At 37.9% G+C, this 17,074-nt stretch overlaps 1 pseudogene; it reads left to right on the forward strand.

Annotated features, from left to right (window-relative positions):
• The first annotated feature begins 14,444 nt into the window (after positions 1–14,444).
• LOC109702272 (AP-1 complex subunit sigma-3 pseudogene) lies at positions 14,445–15,079 on the forward strand (annotated as a pseudogene).
• The last annotated feature ends 1,995 nt before the right edge of the window (positions 15,080–17,074 follow it).

Raw genomic sequence — 17,074 nt, forward strand, 5'->3', positions numbered from 1 at the left:
GAATATATGGAAACAATTCCATTTACAATAGCTTCAAAAAAATCAAATACCTAGGAGTAAACTTAACAAAGGATGTGAATGACCTCTACAAGGAGAATTATAAACCCCTGTAGAAAGAGATCAAGGAAGACTACAGAAGATGGCAAGATCTCCCACGCTCATGGATTGGAAGAATCAAAGTAGTAAAAACGGCTATACTGCCAAAAGCAATCTACATGTTTAATGCAATTCCCATCAAAATTCCAATGACTTTCATCACAGAGATTGAAAAATCTACCCTAAAGTTCATTTGGAAACAATAGAGACTGCGAATAGCCAAGGCAATACTTAGCAAAAAGAGCAATGCTGGAGGTATCACGATACCCAACTTCAAACTATATTACAAAGCAATAGCAATAAAAACAGCATGGTACTGGCACAAAAACAGAAATGAAGAACAGTGGAGCAGAATAGAGGACCTGGATATGAAGCCACACAACTAGATCCATGTCTATCATCCTGTACTAGTATCAACTTAAAATGGATCAAGGACCTTAATATCAGACCTGAAACTCTGAAGTTAGTACAGGAAGGAGCAGGAAACACTCTGGAACTAATAGGTATAGGCAAGGACTTCCTCAATAGAACCCCAGCAGCTCAGTAACTAAGAGAAAGAATGGACAAATGAGACTTGATAAAATTAAAAAGCTTCTGCACAACAAAAGAAATGGTCTCTAAACTGAAGAGACCTCCCACAAAGTGGGAGAAAGTATTTGCCAGCTACACATCAGACAAAGGACTGATAACCAGAATGTACAGGGAACTTAAGAAACTAAACTCTCCCAAAATCAATGAACCAATTAAGAAATGAGCAACTGAACTAAACAGAACTTTCTCAAAAGAAGAAATTCAAATGACCAAAAAGCACATGAAAAAATGCTCACCATCTCTAGCAATAAAGGAAATGCAAATCAAAACCACACTAAGATTCCACCTCACCCCTGTTAGAATAGCCATCACCAAAACCACCAACAACAACAGGTGTTGGCGAGAATGTGGGGGAAAAGGAACCCTCTTACACTGCTGGTGGGAATGCAAGCTGGTGCAAGCACTCTGGAAAAAAATTTGGAGGCTTCTTAAAAAACTAAACATTGATCTGCCATATGATCCAGTAAATCCACTCTTGGGGATATACCAAAAGACTGTGACACAGGTTATTCCAGAGGCACCTGCACACCCAAGTTTATTGCAGCACTATTCACAATAGCCAAGTTATGGAAACAGCCAAGATGCCCCACTACTGACGAATGGATTAAGAAAATGTGGTATTATACACAATGGAATTTTACACAGCTATGAAGAAGAATGAAATCTTATCATTTTCAAGTAAATGGATGGAACTGGAGAACATCATTCTGAGAGAGGTTAGCCAGGCTCAGAAGACCAAAAATTGTATGTTCTCCCTCATATGCGGTCTTTATAGCTAGGGCAAATAGAGAAATGTGGTTGCACTTGGGTCACACGACAAGGGGAGAGCACATACAGGAGGTATGAGGATAGGTAGAAAACCCAAAACATGAAAGTGTTTGATGTCCCCACTCCAGAGGAACTAATACAGAAACCTTAAAGTGACAAAGGTCAACATGAGAAGGGGATCAGGAACCAGTTTAAAGACCAGTTAGAAATGAATCAACTTGGGTTGTAACACATTTGTATATGAAAGCAATGCTAGGAGTCTCTCTGTATAGCTATCCTTAACTCAACTAGCAACAACGCTTTGACTTCCTTATTATGCTTAGGTCTTCTCTTCAACAAAATTAGAGATAAGGACCGAACAGGTTCTGCCTGGAAGTGAGGGGGGAGGGGGGCCACGGGGGGAGGGAGGTGGGAGGCAGGGGGGAGAAATGACCCAAACAATGTACGCACATGAGAATAAATGGATAATAAAAATAAAAATAAATAAAAAATAAAATAAAAAGACCCTGAGGTCCTAAGACTGAGTGGCCAGGAAAGTGGAAAAGGGAACATCTTGCTATGATGGAAAACCGTGCCCTTTAAGAGTCTGCCTTCTAAGTGATGTGAGCCCTTAGGAGCTATTCTGCAACTTTGCAAGTCATGGATAACTGTTAGCAATAAAAACAACTCTAGGTTATAGACATGAAGGTGAATTATGTCCAGAAGAGGGACCATTCCACCCACACCCAATGAAAAAGCCATTTTTGATCATTTGCACATCCAATTTAACCCTCCTTTACTTCCTATAAATTTGTGCTTCTTAGACTTATGCTTTGAACTCTTTACTGCCTGGTCTCCTCATTGAATTAATAAATTAAAATCTTTAGCACATGTATACTACTTGGCCAAACTGCCCTAAAAAGTACCATCAACTAGATGGCTTAAGATACTAGAAATTTATCCTCTTACAACTCTGGACAGAAGTTTGAATCAAAGTCTGAGATCAAGACCATGCTCTCCCTAAGGATGCAGGGAGAATTCTTCCTTGCCTTTTCTGAAGTTTTTAAATCTGTCAGAAATTCTTGACTTACAGACATATCACTCTAGTCTCTGCCTCCATTTTGCCATAGCATTCTCCCTTTGTGTCTGTTTCCAGATTTCTCTCCTTTTATAAGGATACTAGTCATTGGATTTAGAGCCATTCTAATCCAGAATGACCTGGTTATATTTTCAAACCCCCTCTCTTCAACAAGGTAATATTCACAAGTTCCAAGTGGACATGGACTTGGAGCACACACTATTCAACTCAATATACACATGTGTATTTTATATTGGTATGGGAATCCTGATTTTACCTTTACTGGAAAATCTAATAATGGCAGTGATACTATTAAAGGTAAAGTTAGCAGGAAGTGATAGGCTAGGATGGGAGAGGTTAAGGAGAAGGTGTTTGTGATTTTCAACTTGATTGGATTGACGGACACCTGGGAGATTAGTAAAGCGCATCTGGGTGTGTCTGTGAGGTTATTTCCAAAGATAATTAGCATGAAGAACTGCAACTAAGGGAGGAAGACTTGCCTTGAATGAGGATGGACCATCCAAGAAGCTGGAAAAAAAAGAAAGTAACTGATTATCACAGGCTCACTGCCTCTTCTCTCTGCTTCCTGGCTGCCATAAGGTGAGCAGCTCTTTCCCACCACACCATTCCACCATGGTGTTTTGCCTCACTACATGTCCAGAAATAACAGAGCCAACCAACTATGGCCTACAACTTCTGAAACCATGAGCAAAATCGATCCTTCTTCCTTTAAGTTGTTTTTCTCAGGTATTTTTCACAGCAAGGAGAAACTAATATAGTTTTTATAGTTGAGCATGTTGAATTGGCCTAAACTCAACTGGAGCTGGAAGTCAGAAGTGAAGCAAGGACCAGATGAAGAGAAAGAATAGTCATTTTAGTATCAAAGGCTGTGTTCCATCCAATGTGCTTCTTTTACAGATGGGAAAACTGAGGCCCAGAGAGAGATAACTTCCCAAGGGCACAGAGTGACTAAGTGGAAGACAGAATGCAACCTGGACTTTTTGACTTCCACCCCAGGATGTACATGCTAAGAAGCTTTCAACCATTTCAGCACTTGGATGGAGACCTTTCATAATTTACCTGGACAGTTTCCAATCTGTAACATCCTTCACATTTCCACATGCACACACATGTACATCAACATATAAGAAAAAATTCCATCCACAGTGTTACAAAACCTAACTTTAAAAGCTCTTATTAGAAAGTTGAATCTGAATCAAAACTCAACCATGGATAATTAGCTTACAGGCCTCCCTGATTACACCATTGTGTAATCTTTTGGCTGCAAGGAAATGTCTAAATTGTAGACAGTGCTCCAGCTATTAGTACAATGAAATAGATTTTGAGACAACGATTTCAGTTCTTGATAATGGTACAGGTACAGAGGATCTCTAAATTCTCAGAATTTACAAAAGCAGGCGAAATTGTGAAATTGGGAAGTGTCACAGTCTCAACTTGATTTTTTTCTTAATTATTTTACTGACACTACAGGCCCAGAAATATCGTAATCAAGCATCATTTTCTTGTCTAGCGCTACAGTGATATTCCAGCTTCCAAGAGTTGATAATCACTGAGCATAAAGTGTAGTATATGTTCAACCTTCTTTTACTCCATACCCCTGTATGTATTAGTCACAAAATGGTATTTCTTTACCAGCAAAAGAAGCTTGCAAAAATTTTGTCAATTACTTCATAAACTTTCTGAAAACTTTAGTGCTTCAAAGAGGTATTTCTTCTGTTCTACACATAAATTCAAATGTGTACGAGGACAATGTTTGTGCTCAAATGTTTCCAAACACTTTGGGAATACATATAAAAATATCCATATAATGGTTAATATTTCCAGTGTTTCCATGGTATCAGTTCATTTGATTCTTACAACCACTCACTTAGCTATTATCATCTTCTCTCTGTTCAGAAAAATTGAATGGGCTGTCAAAATAATGCCATGCTATGGAAGTAGCAGAACAGGAATCTCAAAGTCAAAGTTCTTTTTCTTTCCCCAGATCACCATCTACCACTTTACATGAGGTCAAAACATCTTCTACAATATGCACATACATAGAAATAAGAAGGGCTTGTTTGTTTGCTGGCAATATTGAGGTTTGAACTCAGAGCTTCTAACTTACTAGGACAGGAGCTCCACTACTTGAGAGCCATGACTCCAGCCCTTTTTGTTTTAGTTATTTTTCAGTCAGTCTCTCATTAACTTTTTGTCCATGGTTGTCCTTAGTCTCTGATTCTCCTACCTATGCCTTCTGTGTAGCTGGGATTACAGCTGTGAGCCACCACACCCATCAGAAGGGGATTATTTTAAAAAACACATTGGTGAAATGATGTATTTGGAGTTGTTTGGGACTCAAAAAATATCTATACAGACAAGATAACATCACAATGGCACACGGCAGATATCCAATAAAAAGTAGTGAATAAATAATATTTAAAAATCCATTAGCTCCTGTTGTGGTCTGGATATGAGTTGTCCTCCAAAGACTCATATGATAAAGGCTTGGTTCCCTAAGCAACAGTGTGCAGAGCTGGAACTTTTGGAAGGTGATTAGATCATGACGGCCGTGACCTTATCAATAGATTAATACATTGATAGTTTCATATTCTGATGGCATTCCAGCAGGTGTTGCAAACTTTGGGAGGTGGGGCCTAGTTGGAGAAAGTAGGACACTGGGTGCATGCCCTCAAAACATAGGTCCCCAGCCCTCCCTTGTGCACTCTCTGCCTCCTGTCCACCATGAGGTAAGCCACTTTGCTCTACCACGGCTCCCTCACCATGTTGTTCTGCCTCTCTGTGGGCCCAGAAACAATGGAGCCAGCCAACCAGGAACTTAACCTCTGAAACTATGAGCCAAAATAAAATATTTCCTCCTTTAATTTTCTTGGATATTTTATCATAGTGATGGAAAACTGACTAACACTGCTGCTTTCACTTAAACGAGTAAGAAAATGATGTGTCTAGAATATCGTATCTAGAAATAACGACTATCTAAATCAGTAGCTTGCCACTGGGGGGTGATGGTGGATACAACCATGGGAAGAAGGCTCTGGCATCCATGGGGAAAGGTAAGTGATGCTACTATGCATCCTAAAATGCACAGACCAGACTCCAACAACAAAGAAATATCCAGCCCAAAAGTTAATATTGCCAAGACTAAGAAACCCTGGTCTAAATCAGAGTTCTGCAAACACTTTCTGGGAAGAACCAGATAGTAAATACTTCAGGCTTTGTGGCTTACAGCAAAAGCAGTCACAGACAATGCATAAATGAACAGGCATGGCTGTGTTTCAGTAAAGCATATTTACAAAAGCAGGAAGCTGCTGGGATTTGGACCATAGATTACAGTTTTTCAACCCTGATCTAGAATATTGCCTTTCTAATTTTCTTTTCTAAAAATGGTGCAATGTTGCATTCATTCAGACACAATATTACATTGAATCCAAGATGCGAAACAGATCAAAGGGACTCTTATTTTGTTGAAGGCAAGGTGCGTGGAAGGTGATTCTCAAATGCCCATAGTGGTCTGGACAAGTCTACTTATAGTTTGGAGCCCTTTCATCTTTTTTTTTATCTTTTTTTGGTGTGGTACCAGGGTTTGAACTCAGGGCCTCATGCTTGCTAGGCAGATACTCTACCACTTGATCCACATCTTCTGTCTTATTTGCTTTAGTTATTTTTCAGATAGGGTCTCATGCTTTTTGCCTGGGTTGGTCTTGGACTATAATCTTACTTCCTAAGCCACACATAGCTGTCATTCTAATAGACGTTCACTACCTCATCTACCTTGTTCTTTGAGACAGGGTCTCACTACTTTTTTTTTTTTTTTTTTGCCTGAGCTGGCCTCAAACAATCCTCCTATCTCCACTTTCCAAGTAGCTGGGATTATAGGTATAAGCCACCATACCTAGCCCTGGAACCACTTAATCTTAATTAAATGCCTTTAAGAATGTTTGACTAATCCTATGCTCACAGTCCTTCAACAGTTTCCCATTGATCTAAATGTAAAGTCTTTCCCCCAAGATGACAGACCTTACATGACGGTAAAAAGCTTAACAGCTCTAGTCCCTAACTGAGACATTTCCAGATCTGACTATGTCATTTACTGACTATGTGACTGTTGCCAAATTACTTCATCTCTCTAAACTTCAATTTCTCAACTGTGCACAAAAAATGTGAACAAAGCCTACCCCATATTATTGTCTGAGAGTTGAATGATATTATGAATATATAGCTTTTGCATAATACATTATATAATAACACTCAATAAACTAACATGATCACATAAGAATGTTTAATTTTTATTGAGCATTGGAATCTCTAGAAACAAGACCAAGCAAGTTGGTTGAGATTCCAGGCCTAACTTGATGGAAAGTGGATAGAAAGATGCCCCAAGGAAGACCTCCATTGGGTTTATACTTTGTGAATTTTTTACCCTATTTTACACAAACACGGATCTCTGGTAGATAAGAGCATTGGTAAGCTGACCACTTATACTTCCTGGACTGAAAATTGTCCTGCCTCACGGGAATCTTAGACAGTCCAAAAGGAATTGAAAAGGCAGGAGTTTAAAAAACCTCTTTGCAACTTTATTGTTACCTCTGCTGGGGAGGGAAATAAGCTGTAATAATTTATGGTAGTCACTGTTAGTTGCTTCTCCAACAGCTGTGACAATCCCTTCTTTCTTCCAAACAGAAAGACCAAGAATGAGGATCCATGTGTTCAAAGAAAGGTTGGCCTCTTTCACTAGGCCAAAAGCTAAATATCAGTTCAGGCCACCCATAGCAGACCCACTGGTCTGTGATTGGCTGAGACGTGAGCATGTGAGGGATCTTCAGCCAGTAAGATGCAAGAAGAAGGATAGGCAAAGTTTTGGAATCTGCAAGACTATCCTCACTTTGACACCAACTGCAAGTCAGGGGGTCTCCAAGACCAGCCTCAGCCTCCATAATTCACCAGGACTCACTGAATTGAGCAGTTGTTATACTTGTGGTTATAGTTAATGATAGGGAAAGGACACAGATCAGAATTAGCCAAGGGAAGAAGCAGGTACCAAGCATTGCATTTCTTCTTGTCCCGCAGAAGTGGAGTCCTGAGGATAGTGCTTATTTCTGCCAGCAAAAGCGTGTTAAGGTCTGCATGGAGCATTGCCAACCAGGGATGTTCACCCAAATCTTGGTATGCTAAGTTTTGTATCGAGGCTCAGTCACATAAATACATTGACCACATCCTTGGTTGACATTAGTGTCCAGCCGTTCCAGAAGTGAAGCTGATACTACCTAGCCGAAGAGTCCCACGAAAATTCACACTGTGAGCATAGACTGTTTGGTATGGCCCAAGGCACCCAGGTAAACAAAGATTCTCCTATCAGAAAAGACACCTCAATGACTTAAAGATGACCTCCCCAGACCTGTGAGTAAAATTCAAAATAATCTCTCTCTTTCTCTCTCTTTCTTCTGAATTCAGACAGTGACTTTGTAGCATTGTAGCATCCCTTACCACTGTGCAAGAAGGGAGAGAAACTCTCCCCTTCCAGCAGGTTTTTAAGCCAATCCAGCACATAAACGAACAAAGCTTCTGCCATTCTTCTTTGTATGCTCCAGGCTCCTACAATTTTCCTTGAATCTCGCTGTACCTTTCTTTTACTGTATCCCCATTTGGCAGGTAAGTACCTTTGTTACAGACTTCACAGGATTTTTCTTCCAAGATACAACATGGATGCTGTGGCAACAAGTTAAAAATAGAGCTTTTCAAAGAAAAGGGCAACAATTTATCACTTCTTGCTCAATTTCCTGTCCCTCTTCCACCACAGAAATAAGGCCAAGTTTGGTGTGAGTTTCCCCCCTTCTCTGTGTTTATACAACAATACAAAGATGGGCAACCACATACATCAAGTTGTGGGGTTTTTTTTCTTTTAAAAAATGGATAATCTAGTCTTGTTATAGTAAACAACAGACTCAGATTAATACATACTAAACGCAAGTTGCTTAGGTTATAGGATAGCATTCACTCCTATAAAAGTTGTATAATATTCCATGGAATGAGAAAAACCTCTCTGTGACCTCAACCATCTCAGTCAGTGGCAACCTTGAGTCTCCTTTTACTTTTTTTTTAACCATCCTCAATAATGGCTTTAATAAACAGACTAATATATTTAGCTTTCTACACGAGTGCTTTTATTTGTTTATTCATTTTGTTAGTATTGGGAATTGAATTCAAGGCCTTAACCAAGAGTTCTGTCACTTCAACCATGTTCCAGTCCTTTTGCTTTTTAGTTTGTTTTTCAGAAGGGGGTCTCATGTTTTTGCCCAGGCTGGTCTCAGACCATGATTCCCCTACCTCTACCTCTGGAGTAGCTGGTATTATGGGTGTGTACCATCATACCCAGCTCATACGTTTACTTTATAGAGTGGATTCTTCCAAGTTGGATTCATAAATGAAGGTTATTTATATATCTAATTTTAATAGACATGCCATATTAATTTCTTCTTTAGAAAATATTCATATTGTGCCCATTTCCCAAATAAGTAGTCAACTAACAGATATCATTTTAAAAAATACACATGTATGAAAATTGCCCAACAGTCACTGTTTTTGGGCCATCAGATCAGCAAGTGCCAAATGAGGCAAAGGGATGAATATTAATGTGTTAGGGGATCTTGGGAGAAATAGTGAACTACATGGATGGCAGAGCTTCCCTGAGTCTTCCCTGCATTCTGAAGACTTAACAACACTATTGAACCTCATTTTAACCAAGTCACCTGGCTACCAAGGAAAGCTACCTCCTATGCCAAAAAAGTCATAAAGGAAAGGGCCAGGCATTGTGGTGCAAATCTATAATCCCGGCTAGGTACAAGGCAGAGGTAGCATTATGGTCAGAGACCAACCCTGTGCAAAAATGGGAGACCCTACCTGAAGAACAGACTAAAGCAAAAAATGGCTGGGAGTGTGACTGAAGTGGTGGAGAGCTTGCCTGGTATGTGAAAGGCCCTGGGTTTGATCCCTAGAAACTTCTCCCCAAAATGAAGATAGGTAATATTACAAGCTACATTTTGATGGTGAGGAAACTAAGGCTCAGAAAGGCTGCCACTAACCCAATAGACACACATCCAGTAAGGACTGGAGCTGGGCTGTACATTCTAGTCTGCCTAACTTCAAAACTTAGACTCCAGCCATCACTCCACGTTGCATAACAAATGAATTCTATTGAGGAAACTCCTAGTTAATGTCACACTAATGGGGCCATTTCTTTGTAAACACTGCCTGCTAAAGGTGAATTCATTTTCTACATTTTCCAAGCAGCCTTACCCCCAACTCCTGATTCTCATGAATGGAACCAAGTTGTCAAGTCCTACTGTAAGTGGCTTGCAGTATAATGTTACCAGAATTCTCTGCTAATTTTTCACTAGAGGCAAGCTTTAATTTAACTGTCAGACCCTGGGTCCCTTGCCAGTGCTAATGGAGGACTGTGTCAGTGATAATTATCTCTAGACTCTGGTACCGTCTTAGTTTACCTCCTGGTCACAAACACTCAGCAGCTTCAAACTAATTTCCTTTCTTATTTTCTTCATTAGTTTGCAAACTCCCACTGCCAACAAAAACAACCCATCTGATAAAAATGTCAACATGGAATGTTCAAAATATTAAAACTGTCAAATAAAAATTGCGTTTTTACCAGGCAGTCCAAATATGTCACACATGTGGAAAACATTTTCCAAAAATAGATTGCATAGGTCAAAAAGTTGTTGGGATATATTTTTTAACCCACCAAAACAAATTTCCCAATGACAGGTTCCTGTAGATATTGGTTTGATGTTTTCAAAATCAACTTCCAATCTACTCTGGACAAATTCGATAAAAAAGGCTCATGTCAAACATTTTTCCCTCCAACTCTCAGTGAAATGAATAGAATTACCTGAAAGATACTAGAGCTTGGCTTGCTGTTTTTATTTCATTCTTCTCAACGTTAAACAATGCAGACAGAAAATGGGGACTGTCGACCAATGCTTATTATCAGCAGTGTGGTTCTCTTGAAAATCTCAGAGGCTGAACACCCTGACTCAAATTGCTAGGTAGCAACTAAAATTGTAGATGGAAATAAAAGCACCCAAAGATAATTGAAAACCAGAGAAGAAAGGTGAGTGACCTTGGGGAGGGCCAAGTTGCAAAAAGAGACAGAGTGAAGTACAATTGGGTAACTTTAAATGAGATTTCAAAAGGGGGAAAAAATCCTCCCAAACAGAACACGTTTCCAAATAAACACTGGCATGTTTCCAATGTGCATTTGCAAAAAAGATTTAAGAAAAAAAAAAGAGCCATTGAGAAAAGCCCCTGTCTTCCACTTGGCCCAATTCAAAGGATACTCAGAAAAGAAGGCCAGAGGATGTTTTATCACCAACCCTTATGATAATGGACAGAGAACTGGTATAAGATGAATTCATATCTGTCATGTGCACACACACATAACACACACATAGTCTATGTTTTTGTATTTCTAAATATTCCACAAAAAGTAAGTTCCAGGAGAATTTCCAAAGAAATAAAATGGTATAGTAATATTAGCTTCTACTAGGTTAACTAATATTATTAAACTGTCTTCTTTGTGGTAGAACTTCTTGTCTCCCCTATGCTAATGTGGATTGCAATGCCTAGGAGAAATTCCCTTCCAGATCCTTCCATTCTTTTTCCATCTTAGATTCCTACTTAATCCAAGAGATCTCAGAGTTAGATTCAAGCAGGCAATCCAAATACCATGTCTGCCTGTTTACTGGCTCCAGTATGAGAAGAAAATGGCTCTCTTAGTGGTCTTAGGCAGGTGCCAGTGAAAGTGGGATGACCTGAATAGCAAAACATATTTAACCACTGTGTTACTTATCTCAGTATGACTATAAATTTTTATAGTCCAACTGCTTGTAAGGATACTGCAATATGGGCAGCTGTATTGAAAAATAAAAGAACTATTCCTGGCTCCAGGCTTCAAATCATCCAGAAATACTAATGATTTTCTCGGCTGGCCTCAGTGCTGCCAGTAAAAAAAAAAAAACACAATAATTTAATTCAAAAATATCAATTAGTGGCAACCTTTAAGTAGAAACAACTTCCAGGCCTTGGCTTTATTTTATACTCCAAATTCAAAATACTGGGAATATAATAAAACCATAATTTCAGTATTGCTCAAGAAATAATAGTTGTTCTTAAATTATTGCAAGTTAAAGCTTCCTTCATTTTTATGCATTATCTGAGAATTTTCTCTGGAACACATGAATATCAAAAAAGGTCTCTGAGCCTTTTCAAAACCAAGAATTCACCTGAGATCATGTAAGTATTCCTTTCCACTATTAATAAATACAAGTTCCTGTACAGGAAATTCTTCTAGCTCTATTTTGTTAGCCAAGTTTAGGAGAACCTGGACTTGTTCACTTAAATATTAGAGAGAGAGAGAGAGAAAGAGAGAGAGAGAGAGAGAGAGAGAGAGAGAGAGAGAGAAATAATAGATGATAGATAGATAGATGAAAGAGTCATACAGAGATGAATGATAGATTTATAAATAAATTTACAGAGAGATAGATGAATAGCTAGGCCATGTTATGTAACAATAGATAAACACAACATTCATGTCCAAGCAGAAGAGAAAAAATACAGTAAAACAAAGTTTATAGGAAGTATGTAGAGAGCATAAGTTTTTATGCCCATTTTACATGAGCAAACTGAAGACAGGGATGTTGAGCAATTTGTCCCAGGTTGCTCAGCTTCAAATGAAAGAGCATTGAAGAAGATGATGAGGTGGCAATGATAGTGGTTGTAGTGATGCCCATGTGATGGGGATGGTGATAGTGACGATGATAATGGGGGTTTGGTGATGGTGATGGTTGTGGTGATGGTGATGGTTATGATGATGGTGATGATAATGGGGGTGGTGAGTATGGTGATGGTGGTGATGATGGCTGCGGTGATTATGATGGTGGTGGTGATGATGATAAACCACAATAGCAATCATCTTTTTAAAACTCTCCTGTGTGCTAGACACTATACAGCTATACTATTTTATATGTGTTATGTCACTTAGGCAACACAATACATCTTAAATTATCCCTATTTAAAATAAGGAACTTGGGAACCAGAGCAATTAAGTAGCGTGGCACAAACCATAAGGGTACAATTGCAGACATCATACTTAGAACGCAGGTCTGTCTGATATACCCTCCAAGCTCCTTCCAACGCACCATGCTTTGTCTCTATTTGAATGGTCTTTTGAAATTTTAATTAAGCATAGAATCCAAAAGCCATCAACTTTCTCTATGATGACTTCAGAAGTCTGTCGGAAAGTTTGTGAAACTCTTTGTGTTGTTCTTCTTTGTGTGAATTGCCTATGGAGTCACTCATACACAGCATCAAAAAGGCTCTGCTCAGAAATATCTCCTGGGTATTGTATTTTGAGATTTGAGTAAATAAAAGCCTCTTTTAAAATGTAAATACCACCTGAAACTGTTAAGCCTATTAGAAAGTCACACCTTAGTTTTAACAGTTAGATAATCCAATTTATGCTTGAGGAGCATACTGAATGGGTATTGTAACTGATATAATGAATCATTTCCTTCTTTTCTGTTAGGCTGGGACATTGTAAAATAGAGGAGGGATTTTTTTTTAATAAGCTTTTCATTTTAGAATAGGTTAGGACTTACAGGGAAAAAGCATGGAAATAGGACAGAGTCCCTCTATACAATGCACTCAGATCCTCTTATTATTACTATCTTATAGTAGAGCAATGTATTTGTCACAATTAATGGACTGACATTAACACATTATTAGGAACTATAATTTGTAGTTTATTCAGTTACCTTAATGTTCACTAAATGTCCTTTTTCTGTCCTGAGAGTCCATCTAGGGTATCACAAGTATATTTAGTCAACGTGTCTTCTTAGAATCCTCTTAGCTATGTTAGTTTCTCAGATTACCTTGTTTTTGATCATCTTGAGACTTTGAGGAGTATTTGTCAAGTATTTTGTAGAAGGTCTCAATCCTCAATTGAGACAGTCAAATGATGAAGTGGGTCTATAGGAGGAATAAACTGAGGTAAAGTGCCATGATATCAAGGGTCCTTGCTACCAATGTGACTTAGGTAGTTGGTGTCAACACTGCCCATGATGCAGTGTTTTCCAGTTTTCTCCATTGCTCCAAAGTTACTCTCTCTCTCGTTTTCATACTTTACTCTTTGGATGAAGTCACAACATGTTTTGAGCATCACCATGAGAGTTGATGCTCTCCTTCCTTGGAGGAGTATCTATATAAATAATTCGAATTTCTTTTACATGGGAAATTTTTTTCTCCTTCACTCTTTATTAAATTATTTAACAATACAGTATAGACATATGAACATTTCTTTTATGCTTTGGGCTGTCTTCCAACACTGCTTTATTCTTTTGTTGCTTATTTTGTTCTAGCTTTGGCCATTGGGAGCTCATGTGATTGATTTTTGTGTACCTTTCAACTGCTCCCATCATTACGGAGTTTTGTGTTCAACATTTTCATTCTTATGCCTGCATAAGATGCTCCAGGTTTACCTTGTATATTTTTGGCTCCAGTCTTATAATCAATCATCTCTTCAAGGGATTTTGCTTTCTTTTATTGAAGAATAGCAATTGTTGGAAACGGTATTGAAACTAGGATATTGATTCTAAGAGTGCTTGTTGCTGTTGAAGTGTCATTGCTTCTAGGTCCTCTCAGTAAACAGATAGATATAGATATATATACACATATGCACATACATATATACACATACATACATATAAATGTAACCATCTTTGCCTAGATTAAGTGATTGAATTTGAGTCAACATTCACTTATTGATTGTGGGAAGCAGCCATGGTCTGAGGCGGGCGCCTCACCTGTCAGCCGCGTGGGCTCAGGCACCGGTGGCCGGGCCACCATGATACATTTCATCTTGCTCTTCAGTCCACAAGGGAAATTGCAGTTGCAAAAATGGTATACCACTCTCCCTGACAAAGAGAGGAAAAAGATCACCCATGAAATTGTTCAGATCATTCTCTCTCGTGGTCACAGGACAAGCAGTTTTATGGACTGGAAGGAGCTAAAACTTGTTTATAAAAGGTATGCTAGTTTATATTTTTGCTGTGCAGTAGAAAATCAAGACAATGAGCTCTTGACACTAGAGATTGTGCATCAGTATATGGAGTTGCTGGACAAATACTTTGGAAATAGGGAAGCCTAATGGTTCAGAAAGTCCTGGGTTATAGTGTTAAGTTCCTTGAACAGATTCTTAAATGTCTGCGAGCTGGATATTATCTTTAATTTTGCAAAGGCGTATTTTATCCTTGATGAGTTTATCATAGGTGGAGAAATTCAGGAAACATCCAAGAAAGCTGCTGTCAAAGCCATTGAAGAATCGGATGTTACAGGAGACGATGGAAGAATACATGAATAAGCCTACATTTTAACTATACATCTACTTGAAGACTCCAAGTGCTATGTGTTGTGAAATTACACATAAGCAATGCCTTGCATCCGGTCTGGATAGAGCCTCTGGCATCATGCCAAAAATAACTTAAAGAGATACTTTGTTAACTAGCAAAAAATATATTTATAATTGCTATGTCTGTATTATACTGTATATGAGCACTTTTTGTGGCTGTAGTTATTTGAAATAACTGCTGTATAACTCAACACACTGAACAGTGGTTTGCAATGTTTTAACTCCATGTATATTTTTTAACTAATTTCAAAAAATTAGCTGCAATATATTTTTGTTGCATTTGGTCTTCTACTGAGAGATGGAAAATTGTATTGCTTTTAACTCATGATTATGAATGTTAAGTAGACCGTATATCATTAACACCTTTCCTAAAATGTTTAATTTTTTAAATTGTGTATCAGTTCAAAATTATATTCATAGTTAAGAGTTCATACATAATGCAAGACATTTTTAATATACTTAATAATGCTATAATCTCAGGCCAGATACAATGTATCTGATATTAATGTCCTGAATTCATTTATATTTTCAAGACTGGAATTAAGGAAGATAACCAAAGATAGTATAGAACTTAGTAAGTGCTTTTGATGTCTTAGGCTGAGGTTTTGATTCTACCTTGTAATTGAATATAAGGGACATTCCAATAAGGTTGCATTTTCTACAAACTATATATTTATTAAAGTTTGAAGACGTCTGGAGATACAATGTCTATGACATCTCTTATTGTATAAAAATTTAAAGGTGGGAATTACTAACAATAGTAATAATTACTATTGCTTCTACTATTTCTACAATCGCTTATGTTCCAAGCACTCATAGTTGCTTGAGAGATTTTGTTTTGAGTATTTTTTCAATGTAAATCTAATATATTTGAGGTCATTGCTTAATCGAGCTTACATAGGGCATTTGTTATCCTTGCATCCTGTATTGGGGTGCATTTCCTCCTCTCCCCCAAAGAAAAGTTTTGCTGCTAACCGTCATTATTGTTGAGTATGTCACCTTCCTGCTTCCTGGAATGAAAATTGTACAGAACTAGGTACTGAATGTGATCATTCATGCTATGATGCTGTTTTGCTGCCTGTGCGTTTTCCATGTTAGTTTTGAGGTCTGACATCTCTCCCGCTGAGTGGTTAGGACCATCCCGTGCTCTTCCTGAGGCAAGAGTGTGCTTGCTCTTGGATTCTATGGGAGATTGCATATGGTAGACCCAAAGACAGCATAATGAAAAATGTTCGCTTTGGTTCATCTCAGAAGACACATTTAAAGGAAGATGACAAGAGCAAGGGCACAAGAACAGAGGAAGAAACTGATCAGTTCCTCAATGTAATCATTTACTTAAAGGAAATAATTCTGATTACAATATGAAATAATCACTGGTCTTTAATATGTGGTGTATCCTCAAATGAATGTTATGATTATAATTGTGGCACCAGACTGGAGTTTATCTTTTTTGATCAACATTGTTTACTTTAGGCGTCCTTCAGTTTTGTGACTTAACTTTTTAAAAAACACGATGGAATTCTTTACTTTTCAAAATAATTTTGGAAAAATGAACTTCATGGAAATCCATCATACTTTGTTTGATTTCTTTCCACTAGTTTTGGATGAAGGGCTCTCTTGAACCTCATTAAATATACTACATATTTGCTGGATAGTTCCATGTTTGACACTGTCAGGCTATGCACAGGGGTTCTCAGACTTCCTAACAATTTCATACACAGAAGATACTCATTTATGTGGCACACTGGGGTAAATTCAAGGGATTTTGGGGAAATCTTACATGGGCCCCAGTGAAAATAATCATTATGTCTTCTTTTGTATTATATAATTATAACAGAAATACCAAGTGAAAGCAAAGATAATATTCAATTTGTATAAAACCTCCAATAAAATGTTTAAAAGAACTTAAAAAAAATTCACTTATTGAAGTCAGCTTCAGCCATATTGGCATATTACAAATAAGGAGAAATGGAGTTGTTAAATGATTTTTTAAATTATTAAATTATTAATTAATTAATAATTAATTATTAAATTATTTTTTAAAGGGGTCAGGTGAAAGAAAAAGC

The sequence above is a fragment of the Castor canadensis genome, chromosome 17, assembly GCF_047511655.1.
Source record: "Castor canadensis chromosome 17, mCasCan1.hap1v2, whole genome shotgun sequence".
NCBI classification, from domain to species: domain Eukaryota; kingdom Metazoa; phylum Chordata; class Mammalia; order Rodentia; family Castoridae; genus Castor; species Castor canadensis.